Source organism: Phalacrocorax carbo, chromosome 5 (genome assembly GCF_963921805.1).
Source record: "Phalacrocorax carbo chromosome 5, bPhaCar2.1, whole genome shotgun sequence".
In the NCBI taxonomy this organism is placed as follows: Eukaryota; Metazoa; Chordata; class Aves; order Suliformes; family Phalacrocoracidae; genus Phalacrocorax; species Phalacrocorax carbo.
In genome coordinates, this window is record NC_087517.1 from 53,726,192 (window position 1) to 53,753,294 (window position 27,103).

A 27,103-nucleotide genomic window follows, 5' to 3' on the forward strand; every position below is an offset into this window, starting at 1 on the left:
GGAAAACATAATCTGGGAGTGCAGCACAGACTGGGATCCACCTGGCTGGAGAGCAGCTCTGTGGAAAGGGACCTGGGGGTCCTGGTGGACAGAAAACTCAACATGAGGGAACAGTGTGCTGCTGCGCCAAGAAGGCCAACAGGATGCTGGGTTGCATCAAAAAGGGCATCGCCAGCAGAGAGAAAGAATTAATTATCCCGCTCTACTCAGCGCTTGTCAGGCCACACCTGGAGTGCTGTGTACAGTTCTGGTCCCTGCCCTACAAAAAGGATGTGGACAGGCTGGAAGGGGTCCAGAGAAGGGCCACCGAGATGATCAAAGGACTGGGAAGCCTGCCATGTGAGGATAGGCTGGGAGAACTGTGTGTGTTCAGCCTTGAGAAAAGGAGGCTTAGAGGGGATCTCATCACCGTGTACCAGTACTTAAGGGGTAGCTACAAAGAAGACAGAGACTCCCTTTTTACATGGAGTCACACGGAGATCACAAGGGGGAATGGACACAAGTTGCTCTTGGGGAGATTGCGATTGGACGGGAGAGGGAAATTTTTCACAGTGAGGACAGTCAACCATTGGAATAATCTCCCCAGGGAAGTGGTTGACTCGGCCATATTGGACACCTTCAAGAGTCATCTGGACAGGGTGCTGGGCCATCTTGTCTAGACAGTACTTTTCCTTGAAAGGTTGGATTAGATGATCCCTGAGCTCCCTTCTAACCTGTGATTCTGTGAAGATAAATTCACCTCTGCTTGTCTCTGGCTGTCTGGAGTGCAGAACGATGAACCTTCCTTTGCAAAATCCTCTGTGGACTACAGCAATGTAAGGATTTTCCCTTTCAAGAGTTTTATTAATATTATTTCGTGGTTTTGCCTGCTGTGTTTGTATTAGAAGGTGAGCACTCCTGTGAGTGATCTAACTCCACATCAAGAAAATGGACCTTCTCCAGCATGGATGGAAGCTTTTCCAATTGTCTTTGTTTAGCAGCCTGTGATCCCTTCAGTAGTCCCACTGCATGAGCATACCAGTGTCTCAGGGCTTAACGCCTATCTCTGTTTCGGTCCATATGGCTTCATGTAGCACCTCCTTCCATTCACCACCCTTTTTTTACCCAATCATTTAGGCAGCTTCTCTGGCTCCCTTTTTGTCAAGGACTGATTTCATGTTGGTATCCCACGTAATAAATGGAAGTGCTGCAAATGACTTGCCTTTGTTTTTTGTGTTCTTTTTTTTTGACCAAGCACTAAGCTCTAGGATGTTAATCTCAGCTAAAATCCCCAGACTGTCCTGCTGATGTGATGGTCAGCATCTTTTTATTCCAAAGACTCTGTATAGTCTCTCTTTGATACCTGTGAAGAGTTTAGGTGGTGAAAGACAAGCACCAAAACCTCCACTCTTCTTAGTTCCTTCAGACACCTCTTCTAGTGCCCTAGAGATGACGAGACACCCAGCAAAATGTTCAAAGATCACCCAAAAACATGAAGGTCACGTGGTTGGGCAGGCTGGATGCTAAACTATGGTGCAAAGGCATTTTGTGATGATATTATTCTAGCAGGTGTTTCTCAGCTGCTTCTTGCTTATTGTTCTGGTACGTATGGTATCATGAGAATGTAATGGGTGAGATAATATTGTAAATGCATAGTATGAATAAAAAATATTCAAACACTAGAAGCTTTATCTTGGTGGGCTAATGTGTGACCCCATGTAAACACAGGTCTGGTGATCTGTTTGCCCTGCCTGATACTCCATCTTCAAGGTAGAGACTGTGGCAGCCTACATGGCATGAATCTAGGTGTCATCATGCTACTGTGTGATTTGTTTTCCTCTAAGTTTGCAGCTGGAACCCAAAACAGAAAAGCAGATTTATCTCTGCCTTGGATTTTCTCTTGTGGATGACTTTGGAATCACAGTTGCCAGCCTTTGAGAAACAGATTTATTAAGCACCAGATTTTGCTCTTTCTTTTCTCAATCTGTATCACTATCGTAAGGTAGACAACAGGGGTTGTAACCCCAGCAGAGAGAGCGAGCTTATATTTCCGTATCTAACACTGGAGTTCTTGTGCAGCAGAAACACCCTGCAAGCCCTGGGACCGGCTGTAACAAGCACAGTTCTGAGAAGCATCGACTGCATAATTTTTAGTGTCCCAGCATTTAAAGGGCAGGCTGATTTCTGCTGCTTGACATCTATCAACACATAATATAGTCAGTCTGTTCTTGTCTGAAATGGATGTTTTCATTTCAGGTCTTCACTGAAAAGAGCCTTAGCATACGCAGACCCAACAACAGGTTCTGTGCCGTGCATTGCCCCCATAATGTGCCATTCATCCTGTTTTGGGCGTGAAGCTTTAATTCCCCTTCTAGGAGTGACCTAAGTGAGCCAAAGCCCTGTTGTTGCACAGACATTCACACACACAGTCTGAAACAAGCCATCAAGGATTATTCCTGGAGTGATTAGGGACAAGTTCTAACAAGCCTTCATAATAATGCAGACTATTTAAAGCTTCTGAGGGCCAGGATCATATGGCAAAGGGCAGGGTAAATGAAAACGGGGTAATTTCTGATACTGTGAATGTGCTAAAATGGGAGGTGGGGAATGTGTCTGTGGGGGGAGTTGATTGAAAGGAGGGGAACATTATAATAATAGTTAGCATTTATATAACACTTCATGTATTCAAAACACTGCCCAAACACTGACTGGAGAGGAGCTGGAATGCACTGCATGATACCCAAGGGAGAGGTGGTTTTTTTTTTGGTATTGATCTAAGGTAACAAGTAGCTCTAGTCAGGGGAGCTGCAACATGGCTTGCCTGGCACATGAATGGGTGTCACTTATTGCAACAGGGCCAGAGGGATGCAGGAAGAAATAGGCGTGGCAATGGTGAGTAGCGTATTCCCTGGGGGACAGTGGGGAGATCTGGCTCTGTCATGCTTTCTCTTGCACCTTTATGAAGGTGTGAGAGCCTTAAAGTGCCATTTAAGGCTCCTCAAAGTGACTGTATATTGCCCTTGGCTTGCCATTAGGTTGGCAAAATGTGAACAAATAGGTTCTGTGATCAGCAGCTGTGATTTCTCTCCCCATGTGGTCAAGGCCATCTTGGAAGGGTTCAAAGTCAGAGGGGAAAAAGATGTTTCCCCATAGCTATGACATAATGAGATGAGGGCAACTGCAAGTCCCGCTGCTGCCAATAGCAGGCCTATGAAGGAGCAGCAGGGTCCTCGTATACCCTTATTTAGATGTGTGTCCTCCATGGGCTTGTCCTCTGTATTGCTGGAGAGCATCTGTGGTGGTACAACCAGAACAGCAGCAAAGCCTAGCAGCTACAACAGGCTTTGCTTGTTCCTATCTTCCTAGCATTAACTCTGGTTTTCTTGGAGGTCATGGTGCTACCTGCAGCCTCTCACACAGTAGCCAGAAGCTTTTTGTCTTGTGGTTGAGAGACCTCTGTGGGTGCCTCAGTTCCCACGATGTGTGGGAAGCGGGTACATCCTCTTCAGAAATGACTGGGGGTTGGGTTGGGCAGATGACTGAAATGGCAAGGAAGACAGGAGGAATCTAGAAACCTTTATTTCCCTGGCTCCATTGCTGAATTAAAAACTGCAGGGATTTTTTTTTCCCCCCACATTGAATGAAGCACTCAAGGCTGTGGAGCAAAGACTTAACACCCCCCCCCCCCAAAAGTATATATCAAGATAGAATCTTATTTCAAGCAGAAAATTCAGATTTTCTTCAGCCAAACAAAATGGCTTGATTTTTACCTGCTCAGGCTTAGCTTCTTCCAGAAAGAACCAAGTCACCAAAACCAGCAGGAGCATGGTGATTGTTTTCATCCGCTGTACAAAACCATTGCTCAGTGAAAAAGTTTCTCTGAATCATTTCCCTTGGTACTCACTCTGGGCATATGTCTCTGTGCATCCTTTCTTCATGCAGGATATATGACTGGGCTTATGCTACACCCTGCTTCCAAGATCCTTGTTTTTTTTACTTTAAAGACTTAAAGGACTGCAGAAGGAGTTGAGAAAACTGATCAACACCTTCTCGGTCCCAGTTTCGCCAATGGAGAGGAGAAAGCATCTGCGTAATCTTCTGTTTACAGCTCCCTTTTCTAATGTGTCTCCAGAGTGGAGACAGCTTGAGAGACCTGCTCTGGTGTCTGGCCCTAGTTGGAAGTTCCCATATCCCACATGCCTGGATTTAAAGTATATCTTTATTCTTCCCAAGTGATGTGTGAGTGCTGCTTTACATAGTTTTATCTTCTGATTTAGGCTGTTTTGGAGCACTTTGTCTCTGCAGACTCTTGATTCTGAAATATCATTTCCTCTCTAAATGGAAAGGCATGTCTTGGTTCTTGAGAACTTCCTGGGATGTTCCTCCTTGTGGTCTTCAAGTGCTGCGCAGAGTGTTTCTTCTGTTTTCCTTGCTTATGGCATCAAAATGGACTATGTGCCTTGCACTCTTTAGTACTGTCATTGGCTTTTGCCAGAGAAGAGCTGTTGCTTTGAGTATTTTCTTCTGCCAGTGCACTTGGCTGTTGTATGCATGAACTGAATATTGGAGGGCTATCTTTTCCTGCCTTCTCCTGTGTGCTCCATTGTTCAATATGTACCCTTATGGCTTGGAAACCTCACAAGAAGTGCCTTTGTCTTACTGACAGGCTTGGCCCAGGTTGCAAATGTCAACCCAAGGTGTCAAAGTGAGTCACTGTGCATGCATGTATCTAGAGAGCATTTTCCATGCAACATGATGAAGTCATTGACAGCCGTGTTATGCAACTGTCGGTCATGAATCACAGGGATTACTGGCTGAGGAAGGCTCAGGCTGTGGAACAAACTCATGTAATTATCTATAATGACATGAATATAGAAAAAATTAATTAATAACTGACATTCTTTCCATTCATTTGGCCCCAGTCGTCCCATCGGCCACCCTAAAGTTTTGTGCATGCTGTTGGCAGGCTCCTTTACTAATCTGCTGCTTTTGTGGGGGAAGTGAACGAGTCTGTCATGTCAGGGAGATGCCAATGAATCTGGCTACTGGCAGGTAAATAGGGAGCAGCATGACTTCCTACTGTTAACCCTGCTCTCTGTCCCCCTCTCACTTTTCCCCCTTGCTTCTTTTTTTTTTTCCCCCATTAATTTCTCAGTCTGTATTCCTCTCCCTGCTTGTCTGTCCCATTTCTTTCACCCTGCTCTCACTCCCCCACTTATCCCCCTCTGTTTTGTCTCCCCTTTGTTCTGCGCAGAAAATAGTTGAGAGATACTTTTTGCGTTTGCCAGCCAAAATTCTGTGCTCTCTTCCTGTAAATATTTCAATATCATCATGAGACAGCATTAATTTGTTAGCATTTTTTTCACTGAATGGGCAGCATATTCTTCTTATGTTTGTTTCTTCTGGGAGGTTTTTCTTGGTGTGTTTTAGTGTCTTAGTTTTTTATTAGTGTTTCCTCTTGCCAATGTTTTTCTGTGGAGTGCCGCCTGGTCTTACTATGAATGTTTTGGTATGAGGCAAAGAGAATTCATATTTCTGGAAGATTCATTACCTCGGTATGTGCTTCGGGCAAGACTGTCTCCATGAATGTGCTAAAGGCAAAAATTCTCATGTATTCCTGTGAGGAGCAGGACTGGGTCTTGCTTTTGCACCCGGAGAGGATTTTTCTACCCCACATGTGTCCTCAAGGCAGATGGCTAGCTTGGACAAGAGCGGGTAAGATGGGACTTGTGCATGCTGTCTCCATGGGACAGTACTCTGCTGAGATGCACAACAGACTTGACTTGCTTGCAGTTCTGAAAGGCATCAGCATCATGAGCTTGAGTCCTCCTTCCCTTTCAGTAAATCATCAAAACCTCTCAAAGTTCATGGTCATTCTTGCTAACCAGGGCAGCATTCAAAAATCATGAGTCAAGTCTTGACAAACCATGGTGCTGGGTGAAAAATCATGAGGCTTCTTTACTGCTGCCACCTGGTTTGCGAGCCTGTAACTATGTTCAGAAGTCATCTCTGAGTTTTCCTGCATAAGCCTGCAATCTAGAAAATGTTTTTATTGATAACAAGTGTACATTTCACCTGACTCCAAGACTTGGAGTTTGAGAAATGGATTGACTGTTGCAACAGTTGGGATAAAACTTGGAGTGCTACCATATGCGAAGGTGAGCTGGCAGCCTGGGAGGGACACAAGTAGTGCTGGAAAGTGATGGGGGAGATGGAAGACCTTGTCTTCAGCGGGTTAACTTGGGTCTCTGTGCTGGCAACTAGCAGGCTGAGTATATGTTTCTGCTGCTCATAAATGAAAGAAATGATGACTTTAGAGAGAAGGAAGCTGCAGAGGTGTGAGGCTAAGCACATGCTCTGTTAAAGTTGCATTGCTCTGGGCAGTGTAACTATGACAGAGCTAGGTCTGGCAATAGGAGGTTGAGAGACTGATGGCTTCTCCCAGATCTGCCATTAAAATGCTTCACAGAAAAACAGATTACGTGGTGTCCAGTGAGTCGAGTTGCTGGACCATATCTGGGCTGTGTTTTAGAGTTGGGCATATCTGCAGAAAGCAGGAACATTTCATAGCGTGTGTTAAAGGAGACAGGAGCAGTACAGGTTGTTTCCTAATAGCACTTCCTAAAAGTGCTTTTGAGCACTGCTCAAAAAACGTTCATTTCTCTGATTTGACAGTAAAAATGTAAGCAAGGTAAAAATTGAAAACCATCTCAGAAAATCTCTGAAGGCTCTGAGAACTTCCAGTTTTAAAAGACAACACTTAAACTAACAAAATACTGTATTTTTTTATTTTCCCCTCACTTTCTCATCAGCTTCTATTCTGTTTTGCTATGAAAAGGGAGGCAACAGAGGAAGAACGAAGAAAAACAAGTTGAAAAACAGTTTATTGTTTTCTGTTTTTTACTGAAAAATTAGAAAAATTTGAGGGAGGGGAGAAGAAAATGCTTGTAAATTAATGTTCTTTTGAAGAAAAACCACTGTTCGTTTAAAAAATTCTGTTCTTGTTTGAGCAATTCCACTCATGGAGAAAGAAGACTGGTTTCAGAATTCAAGTTCTGGATCCATGTTTTTGTTCAATGCCTTCTTTTAAAATACTAATGTAGGTAAGCATATATGAGCTAGAACAGTTCCTGCAGAACAATGAGGCTATTTATTTGGAATAGCCCTTTTCCCCCACCTACTTATGATGTGTTTAGTTTTCAGTGACTAATTGGAATGATGATTAAGACGTCTGTCTGAACGGCAGCTGCTTGCTTTCAAGGGTAGTCTAACTTCCATCTCCACCATAAATAGTTAGCTTAGCTGTATACAGTTTGCCACATTTCTTCGAAGTTTTTTGGACAGTCTTAACCTGATTTTCCAGGAATCTCCTCTTCCTTGTACTTGGAAAGTGTTATTAAGTAGTGCCTTTCTCTTTCCATCCCTATAACGCATCCCGAGGGTCCGGATGAAAGGCTAGGTCCAATGATTCAACACTGAACATAAGCACATCTAAGTTACTTCAAAGAAAAGGCGGGGGAAGGGAGGAGGGTTTATGACCAGGAGACTGTTGGACAATGTAGCCTCCTTCATATGCATCCAGTTGTGGTGTCTCTTCCTAGATCACTTTGGCTTGGAGCTAAAGGACAAATCCACGCTGTACATGAGCCCTGACTTTCGATGGCAGCCCAACACACTGGCACTACATTCAGGAAACCTGAAATGTAAATGGAAGCTGAAGTATACATGCCTTCAGGCGTGTCTGTATGTGATCAAGCAGGTCAGAGAAGCATCTTCTTTTGAAGCCCTAAAATAATTGTCCTCTCCTTAACAATTCTCATATAATAATGCTTTTCTTTCTGTCCCAGTGGGGTGCACTGTGCCATTTCTCAACAATGCATGTATTTTTTTTCCATTGAAATGCTATGGGGTTACAGTTTTTCAAATTAAAAACTGAATGTTTTTGAATTTTTTTCCCTGCATGAACATTTCTGTTGACTTGCAAAATCCTTTTCTGTTAAAAGTGTCAGTAGTAGATTTTTAACCCATTCTAAGAAATTTCCTGCTGTTAAAAATGACTGACGTCCTAAACTCTCTTAGGAACTGTTTGTCCTCATTTCCCTTGCTGAAAAATTATTATTTCTAAAATTGTTTCTCTTCCCTTTTGTCCTCTTTGCATTCTCTTTGTCTCCATCATTTTTCCCATCCCTGCAGAGCACTAAACTTCGGTAAGAGTGATATTTCTGAACATGGAAAGTAAGAGAAACTGCACTGTAGTTTAGCTGGGATTAAAGATGTGATTTAAGCCAAGCCTGATCTATAGGGAGTTTTCTGGAACCAAAAGCTGTCATGCTCCTGCAGCTTTTTCAAGCTTAATAGCTTTGTAAGACCAATGTACAGTTCTACAAGAATTTCTGAATGGGTCTCTTTCACTAATAAATTCCAAATAATTCTTGCCCACTCTTGGGCTTCTTCTCCATTAGATTTTACTACAGGACTTTTTACATAATGGGAGAACACAAACAGGAGACTTGGAGCCACAATTTCAGAGCTCTTTGTTCTGGGGTTGGGAAATCAGTTTCCAGATGCGGACCACGTTGGCGGTTGTTTCCTTCTTCCTCCCCTCCCTTTTTCTTTTGTGTGTATGTCTGTCTTTCTCTTTTGGTCAGAAGTGAGAGAGGGAAATTAAGATGATGAATGAAATAATGAAAATAATAAAATAACAATAGTAAAAATCCCCTTTGTTCATGAGTCATGACTCAGCAGAGGGCAGCAGCAGGAGTGTTGCTGCGAGTCGGCTCTGATGTCAACAGCAGGCATCGCTATAGGGACACATTTAGGTGCATTTGGTAGAAGGGGTGGAGTCTGGGGGATGCATGGAGAAATTTGCTAAGGACTTAGAAGGATTCTTATGTCCATGTTCTCTCCCACGCTAAGATTTCTTTGCACCGCTCTGGAAAGACAACAGATCTCCCCAGCTGAGGGTTTTCCCAGCATGGGGTAGTCCACAGATGGCAAAGCTGGCCTCTAAATTAACTTCCCACAGCACAGGGTGTGGAGGGGGTGGACTGTCACCAGCTGATGAGGAAGAGTGCTGCTCTGAGAACAAATCCCAAAACCAGGGGTCAAACCTTCTCATGTCAGTGGCATTCTGGCTATGGAGCAAATGCTCCAGGTGTTGGTGTGAGTAAGGCTGTCTGCTTTCTCCCTCCCCCTTCTGTCGTCTTCAAGGGAAAATTCAAAGCCTGCAGTACCACACAGAAGTGACATTGTGTGTCTGCCCACCACAATCCACATGACCAGCCACCAAAAGGGACACCCCGTCTGGCTACTGAAGAAAGACCCAGGGCTGGAGATGTCTTCAGGACAGAGTCTTTTGCCAGGGTTGCATGAGTGAGGACAGTAGGATTAAGATATATTAGTGTTGTACGTGCTGTTGCATCTATCAAGGCAATCAAGTCCTAGTCAGTGCCATCGCTTCCATTGTTTTGCAGGCATCTGTTTCATTCCAGCATGGGGAAGGACACCAAACTGGTTTCTTGTTAGATATCTGTTAGCAGGGCTCTAGCCAAAGATCTCTAGGAGTGAATTCTGAGCAGTGAGCTGAGAGGGAGACCTTAAGTATAAGGGGGAGAAGAAGAGTTGTGTTGTGTCTCTAATCTGTTAATCTGTCCACATGCAGACACTTCCATGGTGTATTATTGACATCCCTAGAACTGTTCAGTGTTGCCTGCGTAGGCAACCTGGAGAGATGCCGAAGGAAAGGGAGGGGAAGAGGGACTCAGTTCTGCTAGCACTAAATGGTTCTGCGCACCCCACCCCCCCCCCCCAAATCACTGCTTTCAAGTTGTGGACACATCTGGAAGTAACAGCAAACACATGTACACTGTGGTTTGGAGGAGGGGAGGATGAGATTCATATGCAAGGTGGGGGATGCTGTCCCTGTCCTGACAGCATGACCTTGGAGGCAACTGGAGACAAACTGAAGGTAGAGGAAGAACTCCCCAGATCAAAGAGAGATGTCCATCCATCTCTGCCATTCTGTCTGGAGGAGCTGGGAGGTTAGTCTTGAATGTAATGGACGTGCACAGAAGTTGTAACACATGACTCACTCTGGTGGTTATAATGAGATTTGCATCCCCTACTTAGGTGACAGATGAGACACAAGGCTCAAGTTGGGTAGGTGATGGATGCTCAAAAAATAATCCTGACTGTGTCTTTACAGCTGTGGTTGTAGCTAGGGTATCCATCATAGCCTGGGAATCATAAACTTTTTTTACCTAAACTGGACATTTAAGAGTATGGCCACAATGAAAGTACAGCTCTGAGCCCCTTTACAGCCAGCAAAGAACGTTGAGCTAGAGTGCTTGGGAGGTATCAGGTAGCTTTGATATATTATTGCATTCTTTACTTTAGTCCTTTGTGGTTTTGGGTTTCCAGGGGTGGAACCAGATTTTGGCCATGGACCAGATTGCTGATCTACCTACCTTTATGTTAGTTTTATGCTACTATACATCTTTATGTTGTGTGAAATGCTTTCAAACTCAACAGTGGGGTGAACTTCACATTGGAGTCTATGGAGTCCCTTATCTGTTCCTGCTTTTGAGGAATTCAGACTCTGTTTTGGGGATAGTTTTATTATTATGCTGATTTGGGGGGGAGTGGTTTTGTTTTAGGGTTTTGGGGTGTGTGCATTTTTTGTTTTGGTTTTATCTTTTTTTTTTTTTTTAAGATTGGTTAATTTCAGGAGGCCTCTAAGACTGTCTGGCATTTTTTGATAGAGCAGGCATGTGAGTAGGTCATCCTTGTTCTTACTACAAAAAGGTTAATTCAGCGACAAAGTTTTTTTTTATTTCCTACTGATTGCTGAATCAGAGAGGCCAATAGGATGGGGTAACAAGTGAAAGAGAGGATAGCATTTGACTTTGTCTCACAATCTTTCCTCTGATGAGGGTACGTGCTGTCCTGTGATATGATGGACGAGAGTCATAGAATGGAGTAAAAATTTTCTATTAAATGTTTTTCTTGAAACAGCAAGTGTGCGCTTTTGGGTTTGATATTGTAGTATCTTGGGGAACTAGGAGGAACCCAGTTTTTGCTGTGTCAATGTCTGTGTTTGAGTTATTTGAGTGTTCTTTCCTTCTATGTTGTTTCCTTTTGACTTTCTGATGCTGTGAGAGAAGTCAAATTAGCAAAAGAAGCAGAAATGGCAGTTCACGAGATCGCTGCTGATTTCCAGCTAAATCTCTGTGTCTGGTGTTTCTTATTGCACAGGCACTTCTAAAGAGCCGGTGCCAGCAAACAGGAAATGCTGCATACGTGGAGTTTGGCAATGTGTAGGCAGGCTGAATCTGCATTTTCATTTATAAGGACAAGCTGACTTCTGGAACCAAGTTACTGTGACTTTCAAAGCTTTTTGACAGAATTAGACCTTGAAAACCAGAGAGGCAGAGATGCCTGGTTTCTTTCACTGTCCAGCTCAGTGGTGCAGTAGTCAGAGGAAACATAAGTGATGCTTGTAAACATGTGCAGGTAGGAACATCAACATGCTTGAGTTGGAAGAAACCAGAAGGTAGCTGGCCAAAGATAACCATGCTGCATGGGCTTCCTTGGAGCTGTAGCCAAAAAGGAATCATCTGCATTTCATTTCTCTCATTTGTATCCAATCATAACACATTTCCTGATGATCTGAATGGAGAATAATTTTGCAGAGGAACTACTATTCCCTAAGTCATATAAAACAGGACACAGAGTCTGTTTCAGTGAGCAACCCAGCTTGGTCTTTGAGTGTTTTCATGAATCCTTTTTATCTTTGAGTTGAATAGCTTCAATTGCATGGCAAGATGGAATGCTAGAATGAATGAAGAGCAAAAAAGAGAAACAATAACCTAAACCAAGGACTTATATTGAAAACAGGAGCCAGGGAAGAACAAGTAACTGCTGGCTCTGTAGGCCAGCTCGCTCTCTCCTGGAAATTTCTTTCATCGATGAGACAATGTAGGAATAAAACAGAAGCACGTTTCAGATTGCAGACAGCATGTTGGCAGATGAATGGACATAAGTATCAGACATGACATGACTGACTTTAGCCTACAAATGTTACTCCAGGCTTGTATTTGTAAATGGACTTCTGGTAGTTTGGTCAAGCAAGGGAAGTGAGTGCAATTGTCACTCCACCAGCAGTGCGGCTGTGCAGGGCTTGCACAGCGTAATTGTCCTAGCATGCAAATCCCAGATGCTGTCAAAGCCCTGCATTACCTAGCAGAAAACACTGGAGTGGTAGCACTGTTTAATAAAAGGGGACACACACGGGGGACACACCAAACAAAAACCCCAAGAACAACTAACTAATTGTCTTTAAAAAGAGAATTACTTTTGATGTCTGCGCAGCCAGCTGTGACGCCCATCTGCTTTTCTCCGTCACAGCATGTCCAATGCAGCTGAAGGTATGGGTGAGAAATCCATGTGGTGTTCTAAAATCCAGCATGTGCCTTGAAATGAGAACTCAGTCGGGCAACATCAGTGTGGTTGTAGAAGCGTTGTTTCTTTAGCCTCAGTAATGGGAAGACAAAAACCTCAGTCCATGTGTTTCAGTAACCAATTGTTAGTTAACAGCTACTCACAGTCTTATTTAATCCTCGAGTGCTAATAGAGGGACAGCAAGATGATTGTTTAAAAAATAGTCTTTCATTAAAAATATTTTCTGAGGTTTATTAGTTAACAACCAAATCTATCTAATGTGTCATAAATAACATATCTGGGCAGACAACATAAAAAATAAAAGCAATGCATAGGCCAAATACCACCTCTGGTTATATTGTATAATTCAATGGGGAAGATAAGTGTAAATGAGAACAAGACACAGTCCTGTAATTGTAAATATATAGACTCATAAAGAACTTTGACCACAAAAAAGTGACTGAAATTGTCAAACTCCTGACTCTGTGCCAGATGCCTTGGGGCTGAATTTGACATCCACTGTGAATCATTGGTTAGGGAGAAGACTCAAAGGAAGAAACATACCTCTGTCCTGAAAACCCCTGCCTTGAACTGGGCCGGCTGCCTGAAAGTGGTGTGCTGTATCACAGCATCTCTGCCTGTGCCACCACATTTGTCCTCCTGTGGTTTTTATTGATCCTTCACCCTTTTTCTTCCTTCCCTCAATGCCTTTGTCTGGAACCTACTGAGATGGTGGTATTGCCACCTTTGAAGCTGAAGCAAGTCCTCCCAGCTATTGGTACTGGTGTTTTGTGCACAAGGCACCCGTGGGTTTCATGCCAGTCCTGAGCTGCCAGTGCTTCCTCTGCCTAATAGGACACTTCAAGTTTGGATCCCTGAAGCCACAACCTTTGCTCATTTGGCTCAATACAATGGTAGGAAAAAATTTGTGGTGATACTCCCTTGAAGGCTGATGCTGGCAATGAAAGGAAATTCCTGGATTCGAATGCTTGTCTGTTTACTTATTTATTTACTTTTGCATTCAACAGTGGGAAAATATTTTAATCTTCTTCCTTGTCTTTTCAAACCACTTTATTCATTACAGCGGGTACCAGAGTGCAAAACTGGACTGTAGTAATTTCTCTTTGTCCTGGATCTTTCTTGGTCCTCACTGAAGTGCTGTGAGGCTGAGAGAAGATCCATGAGGGATTTGTGAAGAAGAGATTACCACCCTCATTCTTCAAGGACACCACAACCGGTTCGTTCTTTGTGTTGCCTCAGGATGTCAGCTCCCTGCACTGTGAGGCTGGTCTGCCACACATCGTCGATGGAGCTGCTGGCACTTGCCTTTCCTCTCTGAAAGAAGAGGACGTGCCCTGCCACCTCGCCTGCTCGCCTTGCCTTTTGCTTTATCCTGTCTATGAACTCCTGACCTTGATTGCTCCCGCTCCTTGACTGTGTTCCCCTCCCTCTTCCAACTCCAAGATGGTCTCGTGTTTCTTGGAATCCAGCAGCGCGAGGGCTTCTTGTTGATTGGTATAAACAATCTTAAAGGTCACATTTTTCCCCCCCTGCAGAGGGAGTCGAGGGGGGGTGTCTAAAATAAAAAGCTTCTCTCAAATTAACAACCACAAGGATGTAAACATAGAAGCTAAAGGGAGCCGTTCACCAGCAATGTGAGCTGTACCAAAGAAGCCCCTTGGGGCTTTCTTAGGAAAGAAAATGTGGGCACAAGATGTGGCATGCTCTTGTGGCTGGCTGGGAGGGAGAGGTTCCAGGGGACAGTGGCAATCATGCCCTGAGTGAATGGTGACATTGGATTTGAGCAGCTGTGTTTGTGCCAGGGCTGGCATTGGTCATCCTGCTAAGCTGGGGAGGAATGTAGAAGTCGTGGTGGCTTTGAGGTGTGGGGGTAGGAGGCCTGGAGCTGTGGGACAGCAGATAGCATTTCACTTGGCCAGGCGCTGGGTGCTATCCAGCTCCTAAAGCCGGTCGGCTGCCTTTGTGGACTTCAATGAGAATTGGGTCAGAGCTCTGTCTGGGGAAAGGCTTGTGGAAAACAAGCAGAAAGCAAACGTAGGTGCTCAGTTGCCTGCTCAGATGTCACATTTGCTTTTTGGCTGAGTCACAGCCAGGTCTCCACTCCAGAGGTTTACTTGCTTGATTATGTGAGTCCAAGTATGGCAGGGGAGTCACAGTCTCAACCAGCTTGGTTGTGCCAGGAAAAGCCTTCATAGGTGCAGCCTACACTGGGATGAGAATCCTTTTAACCAGTTTAGTTTATCTAATCCAGGGAGACAGCTTAAATACAAAAGGGCAAGACTTTTTCTTACCTTCATAACTTGTCTAGTGTCTAAAAGACTTTGTAGGTTGAATTCTTCCTAGCGTGGTCTAGCTTGAGGTTTGTTAACACTGCTCTGCACTGTGCTGCCTGTGAGTTATTCTCCTCTGGTGCGCTGCAGGAGAGCAGGAACAATTTGGGTTGTGGGATGGTAGCCGTCGCTTCCTTGCCAAGGCTTCAGAAGTGAGCAAGCTGAAGAGCTACATTTTGGAACTAGCCCATGTCTCCAGCAAAACTTCATATCCCAGCAAACTTCTCTGAATTAAAAGTTTATGTAAGCTCAAGGGAAGAATTTCATTGAAGAGAAATCCATAGCGATTACATTCTTCTCAGGTTGCTGAGCAAATATTTTTGGAAGTGAAGAGGACACCAGAGGAAAGTATCATATATGTCTGCTGAACTTTATTCCTCCTTGGGTGTCCACTGCTAGAGGCAAGATATAGAGTTAGGTGAACTTTCAGTCTGACTTAGTAAGGCCACTCTTCATTTTCTACATCTTCCTTAGGTTTCTATGGCTTGGTCCACTCTGTGAAGGAGATACGCACTGCAAGAAATTGTGCCTGGTTATGTTCATAACCCTGCTGCTTTGGCTGGTGGATGTAGACTTACCAGGCCAGATGTAATTCCAGCATCCAAGAGCTGAGAAAGTATTTCACATGTTTTTTTTTTTCTAGCCAGTTTCCTAAGGAAGTAAGGTTTATGCAAATGTATTTTGTGTATAAACTTGTCCCTCTATCCCCTTCCTCAAGACTCTTTAGCTGGTTTCAACCTGATTTGGGAAGGGGGTAGAGATCTCAAGCATAATCCAGTTTCTACAAATATAATGAAGTTGATCGCTGGTGAGGAGACATGTCCCACTAGTGGGTGTGAATCTCAGCACTTACTCAGACACGAAAAATCACACAGGGAGAAGATCTTAGGAAGAACCTCAGCTATGGGAAAAGGTTCCAGGGCCCAGAAGGTTTGTTGGATACCAAGTCTCATTAGTTCTACTGCTTTTGTGTTATTTCCCTACTTATCCAGTTTCAAGCCCCAAATGGAAGCAGAGTTTCAAAAATGGCAAGAAAACTTTTTATAGTTTTACTTGTATTACAATAGATCTTAGATGCCCAAACAGAGATCTGGATCCCATTGTCTTGCGTGCTATACACAGTAATAGACAATCCCTGGTCTGAAGAGCTTAAAACATCAAATGCAGGCTGAGGAACGAAACTGGGTGACTAGCTCACACACCAGGTTTGCTTCCAGGCTTGAGGGCTTTGAACTTGCTTTCTCCTGAGCAAGAGCCCTTGGGGCCATGCAGTTCCAGCTGCCCTTGTAAGCCCAAAGGCTTCCTCAGATTGTAACTGAGCTTACTACTCAGTTGGTGATACTGATACTCGGTAATACTGATACTCAGTTGGTGATACTCAGTACTGGTGATACTTTTCAGCAGTTAATGCTTGAAAAACTAGGTGCCTAGTATTTGACTCCTTGTCTAAACCAAAAATGATTCCCTATGTCCCTCCTCTTGCTTCACAGAAATTTTATTAGATGCCGAATAGTCCATTTCTATCTTCTGTGGGGTGGGAAAGGGAGGGAGGAGGCAGACTTGAGAAGATATGTTTGCATTTCAAATGGTATAGGTATTTTAACTACTCTCTGCTTTGTTGGTCTGTTGCTAAAACTTCATTCCTATTCCCAAATGTTGAGTGGCTGGGAGATGAGATCACACTGTCTGAGGGTCATTTGCTGATACAGCACCTTCGTTTAAATTCCTAGCATATTATGTTTTCTAACAAAAAAAGTGCCTGAAAGAACTACTGGTGGTCCACAGTGACTGTAAACGTTGAGTTGATCTCAACATAAATTTGCAAACTGAGCAAGAATTCCTTAAATTTAAAGTTTTGTTATTTTAGGCCTGATAAGGGCTTCAGGGAAGTTCATTGAATACTTAGTGAATCGTTAGAGTGGGTGGGCTCTAAAACAACTAAGAAATAAATGACTTGTTTAATAGTCTGGCCTTCAATGCTACAATGGACAATTCCAAATTTTTCTTGCTGAAAACAGTGGTTTCAGTTAAATAGAACCATTCAAGAAGAATGATATTTTTCATAAGCAATAAACTGTTGTAGGAGCCGAAATACAACTCAAGTCACATAAGCACTTCTCAAAATTTGATTTAGTTTTAGGCAAGACTTCTGAAGGGCTTTTAATGCTTTGAGTCAAGCTCTTGTAAGATGCTCCAAAATAAGATACCTAAAACTACAATTTTCCATGAAGAAGAGAGGAAAAAAGACCAAAGGCTGCTTCTGTGAAGCACCAGTATCTTTTATGAGATATGTAGTGAGGAGGACTGGTCTGGGATCTTTCTTCTAAAGGAAATGTTGACTTTGTAAAAGAAAGAAGAAGGAAAAACTTCACCATTGTGGAGTTTTTCCCGTTATTTGAATCTTTGGTTTTTGAACAGTCAGGAGAACTGATACTTTCTGTGACACATCTCATCTCATCAAATGCTTTATTTTCTTCCTGTCGAAGATTTCCACAGGAAATCTCCAGCCAAACTGTAATATTAGGTGTGATTGTTCCCTCATTTCCACTGCAGTAACACTGAGTGGCAGGGGTACACTTATTTTTGGTTTAAAAACTCGGGCTGTTAAGACCTCACCCTTCTGCTGGAGTTGAATGGGAAGCAGTTTGGAGAAGTCTGCATGCATATTTTCATAAGAGATGTCACACTTAGGGGGAAGTTTGGATCCACAGGATATGGAGGCAAGGCAGCCCACTTCCCTCCTATGGCAAAGCTTCTCATTTTCAGAAAGTGTTCCTCCCCTGTGTCCTGGCAGGACTTGGGTCATGCTCCAAATTCCATCCTGTCCCTCTGCTTCCTGCCCTTTCACCCATCACCAGAGCAATAAAACACCAGTCTAAAGGCATTGCAGAACTGATTGCTCTGCTATACTTTCAAAAAATTAAAAATAACGTTGCAAAAGCTGTTTTTGTGGGAATTGATGTGAGCTACCCAGCATCTCGAGAGTTCTGAAGTCTGAAATCTTTTATGTTCCAATGAAAATCCCAGCCTCTATGCTTAGATTTTGTTTTTGTATAGACTGCTGTTTAGCAACATGAGAAACAGTCTGGGACTCTCATGTTTGCACCAAGAAAAATGTCCCTCAAGGAATGGATCCTTCAGATTTGGGGTTTTGGATTGATAGACTCAAGCTGAGAAGTTGGACTGCTGGCTTCACAGGAGCAGAGGAAACTGCCCTTAGGAACAGATCACTACACAGATACAAAAGAAGGTCCACCCAGATGTGGATTTTCTAGCATTTTTGAAGCATCTGATCTTGGTCACTGTTGGAGGTAGGGTATTGGATTAGGGAGCGAGTGGTTTTCTCCAGTTTGGTTGATTTTCTGTTTACCTAAATCCAGGGCCCCATAGATAGAGGTCTTTTGTGGGTCCGGTAGGAAAAATTGGCTTGTGCAATATTTTTGCTCACAGCAAGATGTGGGACTGTGTCGATAAGCCAGGTTGTCCTAGAAGTGCCACTGTAACTGTGATTGTTTATGATCATAAACAAGGAGAGGTGTGTAGCAAGTTCAGCAGTATCAGCTGGTCCAATAAAAGGTACTACCTTGGCCTTCAAACCTTGCCTCACTTAAACTGAGGTACTCCTAGGGCAAGTTAAACAGCAAATAATGCTGACCCTGGAAAAAATAGCTGGTTGTACATGTTTCAGCTCACATAAGGAGAAATCTACCCTTTGAGCTGCTAAATGCTGGGGAGGGAAGGAAATGGCCTATCCTGAGGGTGAGGCCTGGTAATCTTGAAAGTAAGGATGCTGATTTGAGGGAGGAGTTTTAATCAGCAAGGTATGAACAGAGTAATGTGCAAAGGCACATCTGGGTGCTTTCTCTATGTTGCCACCCTTCCCAGCCTAGCCCATGTTCTTCTCTTGGTGTGCTCTTAAGATTGTGCTTTGGAGGTTGGAGAGCTAAAGATTTAGAAAGGAAACAAATGGGAGATATCAAGAGATGATAAAGGTGGTTGAAATCTCAAGCTGGTGTATAGAAATATGCTCATGTTCTACTTCTGGTACCCTTGAGAAGAGGTTGTGGAGAGGTTTTTGTCTTTTTTTTTCATCTCGACTTCTTCCATGCTCTTCAAACCTGTGGCAGCATCCCTTTTTCCCTGAGGTAAACTGCTAGTAACTGCACAAATATCTTGTGGACATTGAAAGTCTCCTGGATTTTTTTTTTGAGACAGTTGAGCACATTGAACAGCTTTCTTTTGAAGTTCACTATATTGTCCTGGGCAACCTGCTCTAGGTGACTGCTTGAGCAGGGAAGATTGGACAAGATGACCTTAAGAGCTCCCTTTCCACCTCAACCATGGTGTCATTCAGCCTCTTAACTTAGAGTGTATTTCTAAGTCTGCAATGGATTAATCTGGATCCAGGAAGCAGCATATCTCCAACAATACCACAGAATTACGTTGTATTAATCTTCTGATGTTCCACCTAGCTCATTTGTACATAATTTCCATGTTCTTTCACACTATGCTGCAGTCTAGACCAACCTGTAGGTAGCTAAGCAGGGTTGGTGTATCTGGAAGTCACCCATTCCAGGTCATCTCTTTAGAGCCGATCCTGCCCATTTCTCAGTGCCTCCCAGTGCCTTGCCATCCTGTCTGTCGCCCTGGCCAGCCTCAGCATGCCAGAGGAGACAAAGCCTCCTCCCGCATAGCTTGGGCATAGCTCAGCCGCATTCTTCAATGACTGTTTTTCCCCAGTGACCTTACTCTACAGCTCTGGTGGTCAGTTGACTATTATGCTGCGAGCTTGCCCGCATTCCTCCACCCACTCAGGCAAGCACTGCCCGCTGAGAAGGAGCGGCGAGGCAGGGAGGAATCCAACCGTCTGGGGACTTATTCAAGGGAAACAGAAATTCCAGGCCTTTGGGACTGTTTTGCCCATCGCTTCTCCAGTGACAGGGAGGTTGGAGCAGCTGTGCGAACAGGGCCTGACTGCTGCCATTGCCACACACTTTGCAGTGACAGCCATTCCCGTGGCAAGCTAGCAGGCTCCCCATGTTGCCACGCTACTTGGCCCTTTCCTCACATCGAGAGGAAACCCCAAGGAAAACAGCCTGGAGAGAAACTTTTCCAGAGTGGTTGACACTTGTTGTGTTTGTGGAGGCCTTGTAATAATGGGTTTAATTCCTCAGCTTCCCCCCTTTGAATACTGTGAAGGCTGCTAAGCTAAGGAACTTTAAAGATTGCAAATCATTCAGCTTGTTGGTTTTGAGAGCCCTTTATTTTTGACCACTTAACGTACAACTTTTAAAATAAGTTTTATTTTTTATATATGTGTCAGAGAGAGAGACTAGACATGAGCTAGATAAGGAGTTGCAATGAAGATGATTTTTCACTCTGGAGCCAACTCCAGACAGATTACAGCAGGGAAAGGTTTGTACAGTAAGAGGAGAAGGTTAGAATCCTGCTATTTTGTTATGTCCGTGGTTAGATTAGAAATGTTAAGGATTTCTGAAGAAATTACTTAGGAAAACTTATGATTCTCATAGCTCACTCAGCCACTCTGCACATCCTGTATATTTTCTGACATACTTCCAACAGCATAAATATTAATAGAGTAATACTGACACTTAGGGCATGATCCAAGTCTCATTAAATTTAGTGGAAACATTCCCATTGTCTTCAGTGGAAGATGGATCATGGTCTTGAAAAGGAACAAAGGAGAAGAAAATACCAAGTGGGACTTCGTGGGGCTAAATAATGTTGTTATCAAATCAGAACTCCTCTGCATCCTGCCTCTGACCATTTTGCTCTGTGACCTTTAAGGTTAAATTATTGCCAAAACAGGAAGAAGAAATTAAAGCTTGATAAGGGTTGAGATGGTCACAGATTTTACCAGCCTCACTGATGGAATGTGACAATTTCTTCAATGGGAATGACTTGGGCGTGAATTGTTCATCAGTCGTTTTGATTTATTCAACCTTTCAGCCCCATAGTTTGCAGTGGCAGGGATTACTAGAAACTCCGCAAAAGAAATTTTCTCCCACTTAGTTTATAACCTCTGCAGGCACATGAAGAGTTACAGAGAGAGGATTAGCTATTGTAAAATGGCTCCATTTATTTCACTGAAGAGGTAGCCCAGAATCAGCTCAGTGGATAGCACGTGAGGATCTATTGCAAAAGCTTTTTTGGCATTGAAATATCTCTCTCCTTTTCTAGATCAAAATCTTCCCCCAAACCTTTCTGCACAGCAATTAGTTACAGCTGTGTTTTGCAAAGCCACCTAGGGAATTTGGGTGTCTACTTCCCATAAAGTTTAATATGAATGAGGTTTCCAAGCAACTTTGAAAGTTCAGCTGAGTTAGGGCTGGAACCTCCTGGTTTTGATACGTGGAAACCCTGCATCTCTGGATACAAGAAAAAAAAAATAGGGAAAAATTAGTTTTTGTCATCACCTTGCAGAGCACAGGCCTTGATGAAACAGCTAAATCAGAGCTTGCAGCACCTGCAGAAGCCACGCTTCACGTCAAAAGAAGCAAAAGTAATTTTTCCAGTGTTCTCCATGATTGTTAGGACCAGACTTCCAGGAGAAGTCCTTCTTTGCATCCAAATACAGGCCAGGTTTCCAAAGGGTCCTCTTATGGAACCACAATTGCCACATCTCATTGCACAGAGCTCTGAAAAGCTAGCCAAGGATGGAGTGACCACAGAAGACACTGTACTCAGGAGTACATGGCAAGCTGCAGTCCAGAACAAGCTGTAGGGTGTAGGAGAGGTTATCAGTGAACGTGTGAACTTTCCCAACCACAGCCACCTGCAGAACTTTCAGTGCCTCCTCTTGTCTCATTAGGATGTTCATGTCTGATTTGTGAAGTACAAGTCCATGCAGGCAGCCTGGCATCTCTACTGTTTGAGGAAAAAAATATATGGAGAGTAACAACTGGAAGAGCCAACTGAAACAGCTCAAGAATTGCAAGGGTGGAAGTGGGACTTACACTTAGGCTCTGCTGCACAACACAGTGGAGGCAGCTCCAAGCTACCAACATCTACAGAAGTGATACCTTCACTATCTCCAAAATACATCTTAGGAGGACAGAGAGGTGGAGAGGAGGGAAAGGAGAGAGAAAGCACTTCTAGTGCAACTAGCTGATGCAGAAGCCTCTTGGAAAGAGATGGTTATTTAAGCTGCAGACTTCTCAGAAAAGGAACACTTTAGAAATATTTCCTGTAGATACTCGAGGGGTCTACAAATCTTAGCCACAGTTTGGAGCCATGTTGGTAAATAAACATGAACTGAAAAAAGAAAAAAAGACTTTGAGAAATAGGTCCAAGGCAACTTAGATGCCTAGCTTTCCAGTGGTAGTACTCAGTAGCCACAAGAGCAATAAACAAAAAAAGATTTCCCCCCTAGTAAAAACCAGAAGCAGCTGTTTATGATCAGTCCTGTTTGGAGCCTCCAACATTGTAAAACTAAACCTGCATTGACCTGAGTGAATGTAAAGATTTTAGAGGGCCATAAGGTATATGCATGTTTGCAATGCTGTAATAGAGAGGAGAAGCCAATTGGAGGATTTGAACCAATCTCCCCACATCTTCCATTTAAAAGCTATGCTGCACATTAGACCTCAAAGGACAGGAACGGTATGCTGTACTTTTTTGAACTCTGTCCTACCATTTGCAATATATGTCTGCCAGGCTTTTTACTTTGCTGCACCTCTACCGCCTTAGCCCTGGAGAATTCATGGGGTTCCTCAACTTTGATGAGATTAGCAGGTACTAAAGGAAGTGGTTTGGGTACTCAGGGGTGGCTTTCTACCCAGTCATGACCTAAGTAAAGGGCTTTTATGCTTCTGGTTGATCAAATAAAGTACACCAGAGAAAGCAGAAGTCCTGGTCTCCTATTCTGATGCCTTTCAGTTAAATAATGATGATGGCTGGATGCTGTAGGCCATACCCTACTTGGGTTACTCATGTTATCAAACATTGTCTTACCTTTTAGCTCCAAAAGAATGCCTTTTTTTTTTTTGTCCCCTGCATTTTTCTTTTTTCAAAATTGAAATTATTTCTTCAAAACTTTTTCAGAAAGTTTTTTTCAAAGTTCTGGTTGGTGTGATCTGAATGTTGTTAGATGGGTGCAGGTGCTCGTAAGCCTTAACCTTAACCTGCTTCAGGAAAAAGGATCAGTGTGGCTTAAATCCATGTGCTTTGTCTGAGGAACTTGGTGCTTGGTGGCTCTTTGTTCAGCTAAAGGAAAAGTCCTTTACTCCTCAGAAAACTAGAATGGAAAAAAAGTAGACTGGGCTGACCAAAAGGAGCTCACTCTGTCAAAGTGAAGTGCAGCACTGCATGGTGCAGAGGTGAGACGCGGCTTTGCTTGCTGTGCAGCCCTTTTCTGCCGTATGAAACAAAAGTTCCCTCTCCCCACCCCCCTTTGCATTGTTTCCTGTCTTTTTTTTTTTTTCTCTTCCCGTCAAATATTTAAGCAGAGATTTCCTTTCTGGTGGTGTGCCAAGCAGCATTCCAGCTCCTTTACTCTGCCCCCTTCAAAAATAAAAAGGCTGACCCCCATTTCCATAACCAAGGAAGGGACAGGTAGCCTTTGTGTTCCAGAGCAAGACTGTTTTTCTTAGATTCACACCAAAAGAAGAGAAACGATGCTGTATTCAGAGGAGGAATTAGCCGGTGACCCCAGCAAATGCAGTAGCAATGGCAACGAAATGGGTGGTATGAGCCGAATGCTTTTTGGTGATGAACCTTTAGCTTGAGCCAATTCCTTCTCTCACCCTCTTCCTCTCCCCTCTTTCCCCACAGCACTTTTTTTCTCGTGTTTGAGGCACATCAAACCCTGGAATAGCCCTCACAGGCATTAGTCACCAGTGATTAAAATAGCCACTAAGCAGGCAAGAGCCTGCGATGATTTGTGCTAAATTGGGTGTATCTCTGTTTGTAGCAAGGGCTGCTAATTTGCAAACCTCCCTTGTTATTATCGTTGTTTTTATTAATAGCGCCAAGGGGCTCCAAGCTGACATTAACGTTTCATTTCATCCACTGCTGTACAAAAGCAGGGAAGAGAAGAGTTTATCATCTAGAGGGGCAATGTAAAAATCGTAACAAATGAAGGACTATCTGGTCTGTGCAGCTGAAGCACAGGGGTCCTATTGGTGGCCACTGAGGAGAGGGGAACAGCAGACCTGAGAAATGGGCTCAGGTCCCCCTGGCTCTGAGCAGGTTCTCAGCTGGGTGACTGCTCATCACCTCCTGGCTGGCAGGAGGGGGACTTGGTGGCCCAGTGCAGGTAGAGCTGCTGCCAAGGTGGGTGCTGTGATGGTGGTGCTTCTAGGAAGGAACAGAGGTGCAAAGACAGAAAGAAATCTGAAGCACCAAGCAAAAAAGCCAAATTGTTAGGTTCTTGTGACAATAAACTCAACTAAAAGGATGAAAATTTCACCTTGGTCCAGAGAAGTATCCAAAACTAATTGCAGATGTGTACCTGCATTTCCTCACCAATAAAATGGAAGCAGTAGTGTGACCTCACAGGATTTGTGTGGCTTAAGGGTCTAATTTTATGTGATTGCAGACCACTCCCATGGACCTGAGTGAAAAGCCCATATGTAAAGTCCCTGTGTGATAAGGATGATTGATGTAATATAGTGACAGAATCTATTAGAATATGTCAGGTTCCCCTACAGTCACTAGTACGTGTAGTGGTTAAGGTTTTCATTTCTAGCACTTAGAGGAAGCTGTAAGGATTAACCCCATTTTTTAGCCCCTTAACTTCCCTAGCACTATGGTATTTACTGCTGAAAGTCTTGGGTTCTGCCCCTACTCGTGGCTCACGGATAATACATGTCTTCGCAGGACAGAAATTGGAAATCTTTTAAGAACAGCTTAGGTCAGGCTGTAAGTATATCAGAAGGGTTTTCCCTCTGTGTATCTGCTTCCAGCTGAGAGGAAGTAACAAAGAATGTGTTTAAAATCAATGGAATTAGTTGAACTTCCTTGACTCATAATAAAGATTTGGATTTTTGGAGGTTTTAAGTGAAGTTTTGGCTCTGATTTTGTTTTGTCTGCAGTAGTCACAGATCTGTAACTGTATAATAAACTACAAGATCTAAGCAGGATTGCTAGAGGTCTGTCACTCTACAACGAGCATCACTCCTGCTGCCCACAATGACAGTAACAGTGGTGGCTTTACAGAGGGAGCACATTTTAAGTATTGGTTGTTAATATGTGTGTTAGTGTGGTGAATTGAGCTAAGCAGATGAATCAACCTGCAGTCAGTTGAAATACAGCGGTACATAATTTGAGACAGCTGCTAGCAGCTTAAAACTGTGAGCAGTTTGCTCATGGTGAAGGGATCCCTGATTCGGAAAAGCTGCTAATAAAGCCGTGAATGCTGAGATGCGATTAGTCTGCTTGCCATTGATGAGGCTTGAGCATGGACTTCAAGCAAAGTGTGTTTTTTGGAGCGCAAGGAGAGTGTGTGGGAAATGTTGTACCAAGCCGTGAGCATGCAAAGCAGAGAAAGCTGAGTGATGAGTCTCAGGAAGGCTTTGGAGTGTCTGTGAATGGATGTGCAGGGGAAGGACAAAGTGAGGGTGAGCTCTGAAAATTAGTCAAAACATCTCTCATCTTCAGCCAGTTTATTTCAGTTTTCCTGTGAAAGTGTCATAGGGATAGAGAAGGGACGTTTGGCTGCTGGCTCTTCCAGCAAGCAGTGTGGAGGTTTGGGTTTTGTAACACTGTGGTGCTGGAGGTGAAAGTGGAGGTGGTGGGACTCTCTTCTCCCAGCTGCAGGACTCGAGGGCTGTGCCTGCTGGGGTGCTACCCTGATGTGCTGACACTGAGCATCTTGCCGGTTCATGCTATTGTAACTTGGACTGTCCCTTTGGGTTTTATCCTGCCCAGTGGTTTTAGCTCTCACTTGATTACGGAGAGGCAAGGATGTGAAGAGTCTGTGGAGCAGTAAAACTACCTTTTCATTATACACTTCCAAGAAGACAACCTCAAAATATTCTGAGAATCTACTCCAGGGGAAGGAAATCTCCAAACCTCTGATTAAGATACTGCCACAGCACCTCATTTTAGTAAGCTAAGAGCCCTCATTAGAAGGTTCCCAAGCCAGGTCCCAGCTACAGACTTTCTTCCTCAAATACCCTAGGATGGGGGGGAGAGGGGTTAAAAAAGAAAAACCAAAAAGAAAGAAAAACCCAACCAGCCCTCTTTCCAAATGCCATTCAGTCTGCGCTGATTACATAACATGATTGATAAAGTCAAGGAGTGAGCTGAGGTCAGAGCCTCAAGGCGTTAGCTCCCTGTGTGATGAAGGAGCTTTTTGTGTGTACGTGTATGTGCATGGGGGATGAGAGTTGAGTTTGTTTCTTGAAAAACCCTCATACGCTCTCAAAAGTGTTCCAGATTTAAAGCTGTGTAAAATGCTTCATCGAACATGTTTTACAGTCTCTATGTCACTGTCTGTTAAATCTACCCCAGTGGCTGGTTCTGAAGGCTTTTGAATAATCTCTTGATAGTGGTTTTCTTGCTGCTGGGCAGAGTCTTCATGGAAGATGGGGACAGTTGTTTTATAGTCCTGTCTGGATGGGGGAACCTTGAAGGAGGCTGCTTCATCCAAGGTCATGCAAAACATGTAAAATATATTCTGCCTCCAAAAATAAACAAGAGATATAAATATGGCTGGGCCAGGGCATGAAGCAGGAGCCGCTGAGGCATCTGGGGCCTAGGACTTGCTCTCAAATTGAACAAAGACTGCAGTGTAGCTGTCACATAGAGGTCTTTCCCTGAAGCTTTTCTTGTTTCTCCATAGTGCTCAGGAGTTAAGACAAGGCACAGTGCAGACTGAAGAGAGATTTCTGTAGGAGATCAGATGGGAAATCACTCTCCTGGCTGGATTCCTTCAGAATTGGTGAGTTCTAGAAGTAGCGACCATGCCATCAGCTTACATGGAGGTAATGCATCCTGGTCCCTTGGTAATGGTCTGCTCATTCACATAATAAAAGGACTCTCTGCTGGTCTGTATTGCACAGCTCTGTTGTATTTCAACCATTTATTCACTGCACCTACATCACATTGTGAAGTACCCAAGGCTAGGACTTTCAAATCTGCTCCAAAGACTGAGGAAATGGACTTCTCCTGGCTGATTGGATCTAGGTGGTGGTAATGGGGGAGCAGAGTTAAAATGAACTTCAATAAGAGATGATCTCAGCATCACTGTGCCCTGACAGGAAAATAAACATTTCAGCTTTGTCTCACTGTTTTCCACCAATATCTTGACTCTGCCCTAGGTTTTATGTAGCAGCATGAAACTATGGCATTTCTTCCTTACCACAAATAAA

At 43.6% G+C, this 27,103-nt stretch overlaps 1 long non-coding RNA gene across 1 annotated transcript in view; it reads left to right on the forward strand.

Moving 5' to 3' along the window:
- Window positions 1-26,899, forward strand: part of LOC135313699 (uncharacterized) — a 66,316-nt gene extending 39,417 nt beyond the window's left edge. Inside the window, exon 4 of the long non-coding RNA XR_010373237.1 lies at window positions 26,575-26,899. This is a non-coding gene — a long non-coding RNA (uncharacterized LOC135313699). The remainder of the gene's footprint in view (window positions 1-26,574) is intronic.
- The last annotated feature ends 204 nt before the right edge of the window (window positions 26,900-27,103 follow it).